This window comes from Populus euphratica, unplaced genomic scaffold, assembly GCF_000495115.2.
Source record: "Populus euphratica unplaced genomic scaffold, PopEup_1.0 scaffold2735.1, whole genome shotgun sequence".
NCBI lineage: Eukaryota > Viridiplantae > Streptophyta > Magnoliopsida > Malpighiales > Salicaceae > Populus > Populus euphratica.
The window spans coordinates 1-9,569 of NW_011502563.1; the positions used below are offsets into that span (position 1 = coordinate 1).

At 29.6% G+C, this 9,569-nt stretch overlaps 1 long non-coding RNA gene across 1 annotated transcript; it reads right to left on the bottom strand.

Moving 5' to 3' along the window:
- Nucleotides 1–4,408: 4,408 nt before the first annotated feature.
- LOC105119292 (uncharacterized) lies at nucleotides 4,409–5,181 on the bottom strand. Its single transcript, XR_841109.1, has 2 exons — nucleotides 4,968–5,181; nucleotides 4,409–4,842 (listed from the first exon to the last, which is right to left on the bottom strand). It is a non-coding gene; the product is annotated as an uncharacterized LOC105119292 (long non-coding RNA).
- Nucleotides 5,182–9,569: the final 4,388 nt, after the last annotated feature.

A 9,569-nucleotide genomic window follows, 5' to 3' on the forward strand; every position in this document is an offset into this window, starting at 1 on the left:
AATTTCATGGAAATTAAGCAAGAAGCGAACATTTGCTCACTCCTCTACCTAGGCTGAGTATAAAGCCTTAACAAATGAAACTACTGAGGTTTTCTAACTTCAGTATTTATTAAGAGATCTATAGATTCTTTCTACCTCTGCCTCTACTATTTGTGCGATAATCTAGGCATTACTTATCTATCTGCAAAACCTATCTTTCATGTTCGTACTAAACATGTTTGTTACTTTCGGACATTGTGGCAGCCATAAAAATAACTCAGTTCGAAAGAAAGGATTTTTGACATCCTATTCTTTGACGATGAATGGTTTGTTTTAAGGAGTCGCAACCTAGGCTTCACATATGCAGATTGGACAGGTAGTATTGATAATCGTAAGTTTACGGATGATTACCTTGTTTTTTTGGTCAAATGCTGATTTCATGGAAATTAAGCAAGAAGCGAACATTTGCTCACTTCTCTACCAAGGTTGAGTATAAAGCCTTAGCAAATGAAACTACTGAGGTTATCTGACTTCAGTATTTATTAAGAGATCTATAGATTCTTTCTACCTCTGCCTCTACTATTTGTGCGATAATCTAGGCATTACTTATCTATCTGCAAAACCTATCTTTCATGTTCGTACTAAACATGTTTGTCACTTTCAAACATTATGGCGGCCATAAAAATAACTCAGTTCGAAAAAAAGGATTTCTGACATCCTATTCTTTGACGAGGAATGGTTTGTTTTAAGGAGTCGCAACCTAGTATTATGGTTACTAGAAATCCTAACTGGTCAACAGAGATTTTATGGTACGAGACTGGTTACGCAGAAAGAAAGATATTATCATCCTTTGAATAACCTGCCTGAGACAGGCTGCTTTGTTGATTTTGTCATAAATTACTAATATTTTGTTGGTTTACGCTACGATGATTTGTGTGTAATATTCCTGACTCTGACACCATTGAATATTCAATTATGGATATTTCCAACTCTAATGTTGGTAAATATTACGTAGCTATATAAAAAAAAATTAAATCAATTTTTTTTATTTCTGACTTTAGCATCAGTGAATAAACAAATAAAATAAATTTAATTTTTACACATACACAAATTTTTTTTTTGTAGCTAAACAAAAGTAAAATTCAATAAAATAAAATAAAATTACATCAGTATTTTTTATTCCTAACTATGAGGTCAGTGAATAAATCAATAAATTTATTTTATTTTATTTTTTATATGCATATTTTTATATTTATGTAATTAAATAAAATATAATTAAATAAATTTGAATAATTATTTTTATTGTGATTCTGGTTTTAATAAATAAAAACAATAAATTCATATTTATATTTTTTTATTTATACATACACACATCTTTATTTTTTTATTTTTTGAGCTCAGCCCAAATGGGCTAGGCTGGGCAAAGCACGCGTGAACAAGAATGAAAAGGAAAAAGAAAGCTTACCTTACCTGAGATTGCTTTCGAGATGAATGAGCGCAAAGGGATGGTTACCGCGCAACGATTACTTGATATTCCCCGCTTCTACGTGTTCTATTCTTCTCTGTTTGGTGTGTTTGTCTGTCTCTGGTCTGTGTCTGTCTCCGGTCTGCAGGATGAAGAAGACGGTGATGTCAATGTTGGTCTTTTGGGTTTTCTGCTTGCGTTTTCTCTACGAATTTGTGCTTGTTTGGTTTTGTTTTTCTGCTCTGTTTCCTAGGTTTTTTTCCCTCTCTTCCTGTTTTCTTCTTCGGTTTTTCCTTGTGTCTGATTCCTTGTTCTGCTGCCTTTGGTTCTGGAGGCTGGTTACTGAAGACTATGAAGACGATGGTCAATGCCAGTTCTCGTCTATGCACTTTCGTTCGCTGGTTTTTTTCTCTGAGTTTTTGTCCCCTTTCCCCTATTCTGCTCTCCCTGTTACAGAGATCGAGTCGCTTTCCCACCAACCAGTTCTGCCTTTGCAGGACTGTTATTCAATCCACGATTAGATCGGATTTGTTGTAGATTTTCAATTCCCCTGTTGAATTGAGATGAAGAAAACAAGCACGACTGTTCCACATAGCAACTGTGCCATTTAGACAGAAATATATATTTTCATTTTGATCCCTGATCTTTGAAAATTTAACAATTGGATATCAAGTAATTAAAAAATTTCTTTTAATCTAGCCACTGGATATTTAAACTGAATCCCTGAATTATAACACTATTTACAAAAAAGTCCTTAATTTCTGGATTGTTCAATTTGGTCCTTAATTAAATATTCAACTTTTAATTCATTCAAAATTATCTCTGAAAAAATCAATTAAAATTCCTAAAGTAAACCTGCAATTTCACTATGGTCCTTAGTCTTTTAATCTCTTGAAATTTTGCTTCTAATCACCCTTGATTTCTTTAGTTAATTAAATCAAAACTTAACAAAGTCCTCAAACTTATTAATTTTTTAATTAAACATCCGATTTTATTAATTAAACTAATCCAAAATTTTAATTAAAGTCTTCAACTTCTTAATTATTTAATTATTGACTAATTGACTCTCAAATTTAATAATTTCATTTTCAAACTTTAAATTTTATGTTGTCTTAACCCCATTTTCAAATATATTTTTATTCATTAATTTTTTATTATTTATTCAAAAATTGAATTGTGAAAATATTAAGGTTGACTATCATTTTGTAGAAGAATGAGTTGGAAAGAAAAATATTTAGATTTATTTTATCTCTTCTCAAGATTAACTTGCAAATATTTTTACTAAGCTATTTTCTAGTATTTTTTTTACTACTTTTCAATTTAAGCTTCAGATCGATCATTTACCCTTAATTTAAAGAGATATTATAGAATGTACTGCATATTTATTCTTGTATTGTAATCTAAACCTTTATTATTATATATTATTCTACACATATAAATAAAAATAATAATAATTAGGTTAATCCTCTTAATAATTTTTCTCTTAATTATTCTGAACTTACATGCATTTTAAAATTCAGAGGAAAACATTCACGCTTAATTTCAAATAAAAAAAAAGTAATAATAATATACTGCAATCATAGAAAACACACAGCAAATTAGTAACTCGATGGTGGCAAAATATCTAACACGTCAAAAAGCTTTTTGGCACTGGGCCTCTGAAGTTGTTAAAAGCTGCAGAGAAATATTGAAGTGGAGCTTTTTGACAGACTTCTGGCAAGGGGCTAGAGAAGTTGTTTTCACTAAGATGAACTTCATATAGAGAGAGATTTGCTAACCCTTCAGGCACTGTACCTGAGAGTTGATTTCCAAACAACGGCAAAGCGGATAGCTTCTCATAACTAGGCAAAGTATATATGAAGAAAGGGTCCTGAAAGCTCATTCTGGTGTAAAAACAGAATGATTAATTCACTCGGGTTACCAAGAGATGGAGGGACAGGACTACTAAGATGGTTTACATGTAAGGCCGAAGCTTTTAAACGTTTGAGACTTCCTAAAAAAAAAAAAAAATCAATTGTCACACTCGCAGTGAGAACCAGAAGGTTCTAAGATCAGTTATTCTGGAATATTAGAGGGTCATTGTCAATCAATTCCTTTGACGAATTTGTGGAGGGATGAGTATGTGCCATATTATTTTGTTTTTTCTTTTAAATCTGGACCAACCTTAAAAATACCCTCCTCAAAGCTAGGCTGTTTCAATTTTAACCTCACAATATATATATAGGATTTCTCAATTAAGTCTTTCCGTTCATATTGATAAAAAATTTAATCCAAATTATACTTTTTTCTTAAGAAATGACGTTGTTTTGTAGGAAACTAAATGTTTTCTATTTATGAATTCTAAGAGGACCCAATTGAGAAATCCAAATTATTTGAGAATAAAATTGATGTAATAATGATTTGAGGATGAAATTGATAATATCCTAGAGCTAGTTTTTGCTAACTAAAATTAATTTCCTAGCATCATTTATGTCCATCTCTTTCAGATACATATATATGAGTCACAATGTGAACATATTTGGAAACATTTCTCTTAGTTGTTAGTCACTAATAAGCGTGTAAAAGAAAGTGAAAAGGATTTTATTTGTAGCTGCACAAGAAAGGGCTTGTCGTTGCCCTAAAGAGATGGAGCAGAAGAAGCGTTTCGCATCACCTGTGGTGTTGATGCCGTTTCTTACGTTTTCATCTATGATTTCGCCAGTACTGGCCAGCTGCTCGTCGGGTGGCAATCGAAATAAGGGATAGGTGGAACCAATCCATCGAAGTAAAGTTATATTAACTGACAATCTACTAATAAATGTAAAAAGTGACCATTTGTGTAAGGCTTCAAATTCAATACAACTACGCACCCGTATCGGTTCATGCTTGCTGCACAGTGAGAAAGAGGAATGGAATTGCATGCACATCTACCGTTACGCGCCTTGATCTTCCATTATTACAAGAGTATATTTCATGCACCACATACCATATAATAGAACATATATAGGCTAGGTCAAGGACAGTTTTATAGCTATACGCGCCTTGATCTTCCATTATTACAAGAGTATATTTCATGCACCACATACCAATAATACAACATAGGCTAGGTCAAGGACAGTTTTATAGCTATACGCGCCTTGATCTTCCATTATTACAAGAGTATATTTCATGCACCACATACCATATAATAGAACATATATAGGCTAGGTCAAGGACAGTATTATAGCTATATTAAATCAAACACTATTACATTGAATCATAAAATAACCCTCATATGCTTGATTGAGTTTTCTTCAATGCCTGCCATGGAATCAACAAATTCCCTGCCTAGGAGCCCATACTTGGTGTTGGCGCTTCCATTTCTTTCAAATCGCTATTAGGTCCTTGAGCCCAACTATAATCTTCATTAGTTATTGCACCTAGCAATAAAACGAAAAAAAATATTATTAAAGAAAAAATCATATATTTAAATTCAGGATTAATTCTTATCTTGATGGGTTTTCTAAGAATTAAATTCCAATTTAGATCAAGAGAGAAGGCTTACCTATTTCTTTTTTCTTATCTACTTCCATGGTTCTTGAAGTGTCACTTGCCTCTTTTGCTCTCCCCTCCAGAGTTGTAGTGATAGCAAGAACAATGAAAACCACTATGAGAAAGGAATTCTTTAAACCCATTTTAAGAGTTTTATTTCCAAGTTATCAATTATATATACTCTCTCTATAAATATTATTAAACTACTCCTTCCTTTATATAGAAAGATTTTCTAAATAGTTTTGACTCAGCAACATGGTGAGAATATACATACATACATGCTACATACATACATACATACATATATATATATATATATAATGCTAAATAATAGAGTGAAAGTAACTAGCATTTCTATATTGAATGTTGAATGGCAATATATTTGACCTCAAATAATATTTAGCTTTCATTCTTAAGTCTCAACCAATTTTCAATTAATCCCTAAACTAACAATGTTTCAATTGGATCCCTAAAATATCTCTCTCATACACACATATATACACACGCGTGCACACACATATATATATACACACCCCAATCACATCTTTATAATTATTATTTTTTGTTATTTTATACAATGAAGAGTGCTATTTTGATCACATCTTTATATTTATTATTTTATACAATGAAGAGTGCTATTTTGAATGAATTTGACATATCTCATGAGTGAAATTTGATTGTTTTAGAAGGAAGGATCCAATGAAATGCATGATATACAGGAGATGAAGTTGAAAAAATTATTGTTCTGGGATGAAATTAAGAATCAATTAATACACCAGATACCAAAATAAGACTTCGCCAAATATATATCTAGTAGTACTTCCAAAATATTAAGTAGGAATTACGCCCATTCAAGGTTAAAATTTTGTTTTTTGAATGAGTTTTAATTAAGTATACGACATAATTCTAGAATGTAAGCGTCTCGAAGTATGCAAATGAAAGGAAGACTTCATCACCATCCACCAGTTAGCTCCGAGTGATTCCTACAAGTCCAAGAATCAATTAATTTACTTAGTCAATGGAGTAATTGCTGCAAGAAAATTATGGAATAAAAAGTCATTTTCTGAATTCTTTTTCTTCTTGGAATGTTAGGAAGTCGGTGATTAATTTGCGGTACCCAACTATCCAAATTTCCTTTACATTAATTAAATGAAACTCAATTACGTACAGACCCAGACATCCCATTCTATACGGTCATTTGATAGCAATAGCGACTTCCAATTTTGAAGGGATTGCTGTGGCAGACGATTCTAATTTCAACAATGTTGACTCACTCGTTCAAAAATTAAATTCCAAATAATAATGGTGATGACAATTTTCAGAGATTATTTTTCTTAGTTATTATTGTTTTCTATTTAGTTTAGGAAAATATTTTTTTTATGTATTGTTAATTTTTTTATTTAGTTTAGAAAATAAAATATTAAAATTAATAATTATAATTTTATTATAGTTATTTATGTCATTTTTTAGTTTATTTAAAGTACTATTGCAAACTTCTTAAAAAAAGAAGACTACTAGGTTTGATGAGCTATTGAGAAATAAATTTTCAAATTAGAATTTTTGGTGTGGTGATATTATTCGGTAGAATTTTATTTTGTTTGTTATTGTTATCTTTTTATGTTATTTATAACTATGTTAGTTGGCATCAAAGCCTAACGATTCCTTAGTTGTTAAATAACCATAAAAGAAAGAGATGGTTGTAGAATAAGGCATGCTCCTGTTGAAGAGGAAGAGGTGTTTCTCCATGGAAAAGATACATTTATAAATTGGTGATAGAAAACATTTAGTTATAAATTAAAAAATTAATTTATTAGTTAGTGGAGATAAGGAGCTTGAGAGATAATGAGAAGAGTAATCATGAATTCATAACTAATTTTGAGAATTTATTTATGATGCATGAGTAGATGTCATGATCAAGATGACTATAATGTTAAAACTGAAAGTTTTGATAATTCTAATTTTTTTTTATCAAAATTAACCACCAAAATTTGATGAGGATGATGGAGATGAAGTTGAAAGAGGAGATTAAGATGCAAAATTCTTGGTTTGTGATTTTCATGAGAAGAAAACAAAATTAGATGCGGTTCTATGGGTGATTTTTATGAAATACCATGTGAAAGATGTGCCTCAAATGTGCTTGAAGAAAATTTTGGAACTAATGAAGTCAATGTTGATTTTCTTGTACTTTAAATAAAAGTTGTGAAAATAATTTCCAATATTATTCTAACTCTAAGATTGGTTTTGTTGTTGGACTGAGCATGTTGTTGATAAATATGACTTTTCTAATAGAAAGACTGACTAGGTAAAGGGTTGAAACTTTTAATTAAACATCCATGAAATTGAGGTAAGAGAAGTTTGAACTGGAGAATGATTTTCCTCCAACATGGGGAGACTGATGCTAAAACATTTTTAAAGAGATATTATTTTTCTTTGTTATTATTATCTCCTATTTAGTTTAGGAAAATATTTTTCTTTATAGTGTTCTTGTTTTTTTCTAGTTTGTTTAAGATTTTTATTGCTTTTTTATTTTTTAGGTTTTCTAATTTATTTAGGTTATTTTTCAAGCTTATTTAGGAAATTATAAACTTATTAAAGAAAAGACAGCTAACTATGGTAAATTATTGAGAAACAAAATTTCTAATTAGGTTTTTTCAATGTTATGACCATATTTGGTAGAATTTTATGTTGTTTGTTATTATTGTCTTTTTATGTTATTTTTACCTGCATAAATTGATATCCAAGCTCTACATCAAATAATAATAATAATAATGAAAAAAATATGGTAAAGTTATCATTTGGAAGCAGTTAGCTCCGAGTGATTCATACCAAAATAAGACTTCGCCAAATATATATCTAGAATTTTATTTTGTTTGTTATTGTTATCTTTTTATGTTATTTATAATTATGTCAGTTGGCATCAGAGCCTAACAATTCCTTAATGGTTGTATGTTGTTAAATAACCATAAAAGAAAGAGATGGTTACAGAATAAGGCATATTCTTGTTCGAGAGGAAGAGGTGTTTCTTCATGGAAAAGATACATTTATAAATTGGTAATAGAAAAAATTTAGTTATAAATTACAAAATTAATTTATTAGTTGGTGGAGATAAGGAGATTGAGAGATAATGAGAAGAGTAATTATGGATCCATAACTAATTTTGAGAATTTATTTCTGATGCATGAGTAGATGTCATGATCAAGATGACTATAATGTTAAAACTGAAAGTTTTGATAATTCTAATTTTTTTTTATCAAAATTAACCACCAAAATTTGATGAGGATGATGGAGATGAAGTTGAAAGAGGAGATTAAGATGCAAAATTCTTGGTTTGTGATTTTCATGAGAAGAAAACAAAATTAGATGCGGTTCTATGGGTGATTTTTTATGAAATACCATGTGAAGGATGTGCCTCGAATGTGCTTGAAGAAAATTTTGGAACTAACGAGGTCAATGTTGATTTTCTTGTACTCTAAATAAAAGTTGTGAAAATAATTTCCAATATTATTCTAACTCTAAGATTGGTTTTGTTGTTGGACTGAGCATGTTGTTGATAAATATGACTTTTCTAATAGAAAGACTGACTAGGTAAAGGGTTGAAACTTTTAATTAAACATCCATGAAATTGAGGTAAGAGAAGTTTGAACTGGAGAATGATTTTCCTCCAACATGGGGAGACTGATGCTAAAACATTTTTAAAGAGATATTATTTTTCTTTGTTATTATTATCTCCTATTTAGTTTAGGAAAATATTTTTTTTTATAGTGTTCTTGTTTTTTTCTATTTTGTTTAAGATTTTTATTGCTTTTTTATTTTTTAGGTTTTCTAATTTATTTAGGTTATTTTTCAAGCTTATTTAGGAAATTATAAACTTATTAAAGAAAAGACAGCTAACTATGGTAAATTATTGAGAAACAAAATTTCTAATTAGGTTTTTTTAATGTTGTGACCATATTTGGTAGAATTTTATGTTGTTTGTTATTGTCGTCTTTTTATGTTACATTTACCTGCATAAATTGATATCCAAGCTCTGCATCAAATAATAATAATAAAAAAAAAATATGGTAAAGTTATCATTTGGAAAGCTTAATCTCCTAATCAAGAATAAATCTTTATTCAATCATAACTTACACATATTAATTATTATAATACTTTAACCCTAAATAATAAAATGAAAAATATATCTATAATATCAACTAAGCTCAACTTCCACAAGCTTGAGTATTATTTCTATTGAATTTTTATAATGAGATTGTTTTACATGCATGCATAGTCTAAAATGTTGCTGTTGAAATGATTTAACTTTATAAATACATAGTCTAGAATCTCAAATCTTTCAATTATAGGGTGAATAATTTGTCACGTGATTCAAAACACAAGTAAGTAATATTACAAACTTATTATCTCTTGCAAAGTTACTATATGTCATTACAGAATTCTCGTTTACTGTTCATTGTTGTATATGATATACAAGGTTTATCAAATGAAAAGAAATGTTGTTATTTCATTGTCTTCAATAAGCATGGGTCCTGAAAGAAAAGTTAATACTACAATGAGTATTTTGTCAATAAATATGTGTTTCATACTGCATAATATGGACATGAAAGAAAGACATACA